The sequence below is a fragment of the Hypomesus transpacificus genome, chromosome 9 (genome assembly GCF_021917145.1).
Source record: "Hypomesus transpacificus isolate Combined female chromosome 9, fHypTra1, whole genome shotgun sequence".
NCBI classification, from domain to species: Eukaryota; Metazoa; Chordata; class Actinopteri; order Osmeriformes; family Osmeridae; genus Hypomesus; species Hypomesus transpacificus.
Genome location: NC_061068.1, coordinates 18,756,977 through 18,763,050, shown reverse-complemented (window position 1 = coordinate 18,763,050; position 6,074 = coordinate 18,756,977). Strand labels below are relative to the sequence as shown.

Here is a 6,074-nt window from a genome sequence, read left to right as displayed (position 1 = left end):
GGGTTGGAGTTCCAGACTTCCGGGACCCCTACCGTTGGTCTGATCCTGTTACCAGGCCTCCCCTGAGGTCCGCCGCAGGCCGAGACCTGAGGTCAGCCCTAGCCCAGCCCCGATCCCAACCCTCGCCCTGTTGCCATTAAGGCTGCCATTGGGGGATTAGGGCTAGGGCTAGGGTTAAGGTTGGAGTTCCAGACTTCCGGGACCCCTACCGTTGGTCTGATCCTGTTACCAGGCCTCCCCTGAGCTCCGCCGCAGGCCGAGACCTGAGGTCAGCCCTAGCCCATTCCCGATCCCAACCCTCGCCCTGTTGCCATTAAGGCTGCTATTGGGGGATTAGGGCTAGGGTTGGAGTTCCAGACTTCCGGGACCCCTACCGTTGGTCTGATCCTGTTACCAGGCCTCCCCTGAGCTCCGCCGCAGGCCGAGACCTGAGGTCAGCCCTAGCCCAGCCCCGATCCCAACCCTCGCCCTGTTGCCATTAAGGCTGCCATTGGGGATTAGGGCTAGGGCTAGAGTTAGGGTTGGAGTTCCAGACTTCCGGGACCCCTACCATTGGTCTGATCCTGTTACCAGGCCTCCCCTGAGCTCCGCCGCAGGCCGAGACCTGGGGTCAGCCCTAGCCCAGCCCCGATCCCATCCCTCGCCCTGCTGCCATTAACCCTTGTGCTACCTTAGGGTCATTTTGACCCGCAGCTATGTCGTGACAACTTTTCATGATAAAAACAAAGTGAAACATCTCCTTTATCTTTTGCGTGGTATCAGGGTCGTTATGATCCACAGCTATGCTGTGATAACTTTTCATGATAAAAACATTAAGTGAAACATTTTCTTTATCCTTTGCGAGGTATCGGGGTCGTTTCGACCCATAGCTTTGTTGTGACAACTTTTCATGATAAAAAAACTAAGTGAAACATTTACTTTATCCTTTGCACGGTATCGGGGTCGTTTCGACCCACAGCTTTGTTGTGATAATTTTTCATGATAAAAAACAAAGTGAAACATTTGAGTCATAATTGGTGTGTGATGATGATGATGATGACAGTGATATAGACACATCCCAGACTACCAGCACTAACTGGGAGGGAGGGAGGGGTGAACACCTCCAAAATAATTGAAACTAAAACACACACACACACGCCGACAACTCTGAGAGACAGGAAGAGTGAGACAAAAAGTGAAAACATTTCATTTCGACATTTTATTGTATGTATTGTACAAACTTAAAAACAACAACATCAACAACATCAGTGGTGACCCACAAACCCTATTTACAGAAAAGTGTATCTATCAGACAAGGCACAAAGTCATGGATCAGCAGACTACGCTCTTTTCATATATAGGACAAAGCATTTACACCCTCATCCAACCAACCAACCAACCCACACCTACATCCATAGCCATATGTTTTGTTAGCTGGAGTGTAGACTAAATGACTCGAACTCTGTGGTATTAGAGGTTCCTGGGCGTCTAGGAGGGGGGATCTTCAGACAGGAGACGAGGCAACCTGGTGTTGAGTCCTCCCGTCTGGCGGACCTCTTGAAGTCCGACCCCAGGAAGGCATACAGCAGCGGGTTTTAGACAGCAGTGGGCAAATGCCATGGGTTCAGCCACCGCCAGCCACACCTTCAGCACCACCTCCAGACTACAGCTTCTGGGAAGGACCTCTAGGCGCATGAGGGCATCTGCTGTGATGCCAGCACCATAGGGCAGCCAACACAGGAACAAGCAGAGGACCAAGGCCACAGTGATCCTGACAGCTCTGCGGTTCTGTCTCTACCCCCACCGAAGGCCGATGCGGATCAGCCTGGACACGATGACACAGTAACACATCAGCAAAACTAGGCCCGGTACCACCAAGCCTACAAACACCAGCTGCAGGTGGAACACTGACACCCAGAGAGGAGCGTTGTCAGCTGGGTATAAGCGCTGGCACACAATCGTCCCATCTCCTGCTTCCCAAGTCCTGGCAAACACTATGTCTGACACGGCCAAGAGAGCCGCCAGCAACCAGGCTCCTGGAAAATGAGAGGGAGACAAAGAGGAGATTCGGTTGTCGAATCAGGAGATCAGAAGAATACAAGCAAAGTGCTGTACCTCTGTACATCTGAGGCATGGACACGTCGTGAGAGAGAGAAATAAGGGAGGCTGAGGCTAGAGACGTAGCTCACCTACAAACACCAGTCTCCGTGCCAGTAGCTGTCTCGTGCGTGATGTGTGCGCGTCTATCGCTTTGACCACGGCTAGGTAGCGGTCCAGACTGATTAAGGCCAGGATGAGCACACTCCCATACAGGTTCACCGTGCAGATGACGTGCACGGCCACACAAGTGCCTAATCCGAAACGCCAGTCCGTCAGTGCGGCATCCGCTGCCCAGAACGGGAGCGTCAGCACAAAGAGAAGATCGGCGGCAGAGAGGTGCAGCCGGTAGCGGTCTGCCAGTTTCCATTTTGACCTGGGGACAATCAGAGGAAAAACCCCGCTGTGTGTGAGTGTATGTGCGTGTAGGTGCGTGTGTCATCTTCTACATCCGAATGTGTTTTATCCGCCACGTTGTGTAATGTGTTCACACCACAAACAAGGAATTGACTGTGACAGGAAGGTGCATATAATAAACAAATGTGAAACGGATCTTTCGTTCCTTCTTTTTCAAAAGATTAAAATGTACAAAGTAACTCACTAAACGTACTAATGGACTAAACTACTATAACATGTCATTGTCATTGTCTTCATTGTCCATCTTTATGCTCACCTGTGCTGGCAGCCAAGCACCATCACCACCCGGCCATTCCCAATGATGCCCAGGACAAAGATGAAGCCATAGACCACAGGGAGGAACACTCGCTGCAGGTCAGGGGATATCACTTGATCCGGGTCACACAGATCCTCCAGGGCCAGCCCCAAGTCGCCAGAACCAGTGTCGTTTATGTCATAGTCAAACTCAATATGCTGTAGGGAGGGAGAGGGGTAGAGCGAGACAGAGATGGCAACAGTCATGAGATACATAGAAAAACGCTAGTAGATGAAGTGAGAAAGAATAAGAAGTTTCAAGCCAACTTTCCTTTATCCTTTATCCTTTTTATAAATATCCTTTATCTAAAGATTAATTTCAAAGACCCCAATGAACTAGACAGACCTGCCTCATTGTGATTGTGGGACCTTCCTTTGGGGAGCAGCAGTTGTAAAATGACCTTCAATGTACACCTACACAGATATATACGTAAATACAACAACAACAAGAAAGCTGAATGATACCTTGCTGCATACCTCATAGTAGGACATGATTGAGCGGAGCCTGGGTCTCTGTCTCCTCTGCTGAGCGGAGTGGAGCTGAGTACACTTCTCCCTTCAGTGGAGTTTAATATCGCTCTCCCATTCACCCCCAGAGCCCATACTAGTCTTGGTAGGAGGACTACACTTCCTTGTGTCTCTAGGTTGGAGAAAATGCACTTCCTCATCCCGGTTGGGGGGAAATACACTTCCTCATCTCGGTCGGACAAATGAGCGCCCGTCCAGTGGCCTCGGTCTCTGTCGGATAAACAACACTTCCTCATCTCGGTCGGACAAATGAGCGCCCGTCCAGTGGCCTCGGTCTCTGTCGGATAAAATACACTTCCTCATCTCGGTCGGACAAATGAGCGCCCGTCCAGTGGCCTCGGTCTCTGTCGGATAAAATACACTTCCTCATCTCGGTCGGACAAATGAGCGCCCGTCCAGTGGCCTCGGTCTCTGTCGGATAAAATACACTTCCTCATCTCGGTCGGACAAATGAGCGCCCGTCCAGTGGCCTCGGTCTCTGTCGGATAAAATACACTTCCTCATCTCGGTCGGACAAATGAGCGCCCGTCCAGTGGCCTCGGTCTCTGTCGGATAAACAACACTTCCTCATCTCGGTCGGACAAATGAGCGCCCGTCCAGCGGCCTCGGTCTCTGTCGGAGGACATGAGCGCCCATCCCCCACTCCTGCAACTCGGTCTGACAAAATGAGCGCCCATCCCCCACTCCTGCAACTGTTGTCTGGGGAATTGCTACAATGACAATGACATGTTATAGTAGTTTAGTCCATTAGTACGTTTAGTGAGTTACTTTGTACATTTTAATCTTTTGAAAAAGAAGGAACGAAAGATCAGTTTCACATTTGTTTATTATATGCACCTTCCTGTCACAGTCAATTCCTTGTTTGTGGTGTGAACACATTACACAACGTGGCGGATAAAACACATTCGGATGTAGAAGATGACACACGCACGCACGCACGCACACGCACATACACTCACACACAGCGGGGTTTTTCCTCTGATTGTCCCCAGGTCAAAATGGAAACTGGCAGACCGCTACCGGCTGCACCTCTCTGCCGCCCCCGTTCTGGGCAGCGGATGCCGCACTGACGGACTGGCGTTTCGGATTAGGCACTTGTGTGGCCGTGCAACCCCAAATCCTCAGAACAGGGTTTTGAGTGCATGAAGCAAGTTTGGTGTGAATCCATCAAAGATTTGCTGAGATACGACCCAACTTCCTGTTTGATGGCTTAATTGCACATTTTGATTGCCTGTACCGGGCAAACGGTTGTGAAAATCAAACAATCATGTGATGGCCTTTGTGAGGCTTGGTCTGAAGATAATCTATGCGAAATTTGGTGAAGATTGGACAACATGTGTAGGAAGAGTAAAGAAAAAACATATTTCAATGAATTCAAAATGGCGGCCGCATCAATTCGGCTATTATCACAAATGATGATGGGTCACACACGGGACGTCCCAAGATATCATGAAACAAAGGAATCACTTAATAAAGGCAAACAAATCAACAGTTATTGGCCAAAACACATTTTTGCTTCCTGCGGCCACGCCCAGTAATGACATGACACCAAATTAATTGGACAGCCTCAGAAGAGGGTTCCGAGTCATCACACCAGGTTTGGGGTTGATTTCTTAAAGATTAGCTGAGATATGATCCAACTTCCTGTTTGGTTGCTTTGATGCCAATTTTGATTGGCTGTACCGGACAAATGGTTTTGAAAATCAAATATCCTTTGATAACTTCTGTGAGGGTTGGTCTGATGATGATGTGTGCCAATTCTGGGGAAGATTTGACAAAAATTGAGGGAGGAGAAGCAAAAAAACGTTTTTTCACAAAATTCAAAATGGCAGAAAATCTATATAACCGGAAATTGACGCCATGGTGTGCGTTGAACTCGTCTCGATCCAGGGAATCCAACAATACCTCATTTTTGAAAATCGGTCATACGGTTCAATAGTTACGTGTGTAAACACAAGTCCAACTTTGACCAGTTGGTGGCGCTAGAGTGCTCCAATGGGAGACATGAAACTTGTTGAATATAAAGAAGGGACTGTGTTTAATGAGTGTGCCAAATTTCACAACTTTTTACCATACGGTTCTAGGGGCTGCCATAGACTCCAATGACAGAAGAAACATAATAATAAATATAGCTGCAAGCAGCAATGGAGGGGCCAAGCAGTCCAGAGCAGGACAAGGCCTCCATAGCACTTGCGCAACAATTAAGTCACAACAACCTGTTGCACTCATGCAACACGCCAAGTTTGGTTGAAATATCTGTTTGCGTTCCAAAGTAGTGATTGTTTACAGTGTTTTTTTCTGGTATAACACCGCAGGCCTCCTCTGCTCCTCGTGGGAACAATGGAACCCAAGTTTGGTGACAATCGCACAAATGGTTGCTGAGTTATGCTCTCACGTGTCTTTTGCGGCTTCGCCGCCGCCTTTGATCGTCTCTACCGAACAAACGGTTTTGAAAATGTAAAATCCATCCCGACACCTTTGTGAAGCTTGGTCTGAAGATCATCTGTGCCAAATTTTGTAAACATTGGACAACATTTGGGGCGTGTAAAAGGTTTTTACACTTTTCCATGAAATCCAAAATGGCGGCCGCATCAATTCGGTTATTATGAAAAGTTATCAATGGCCAGGCTTGATATCTCACAAGACATCAACAGACAAAGAAATTACTTTATTAAGTTAAACACTTCAACGGTTATTAGCCAAAACACGTTTATGCTTCCGGCCACGCCCCCTTTTAGTCACATGACACCATTTTTGGA

At 48.4% G+C, this 6,074-nt stretch overlaps 1 pseudogene; it reads right to left on the bottom strand.

Annotated features, from left to right (window-relative positions):
* Nucleotides 1–1,174: 1,174 nt before the first annotated feature.
* On the bottom strand, nucleotides 1,175–3,530 carry LOC124471108 (annotated as a pseudogene).
* Between the last annotated feature and the right edge of the window lie 2,544 nt (nucleotides 3,531–6,074).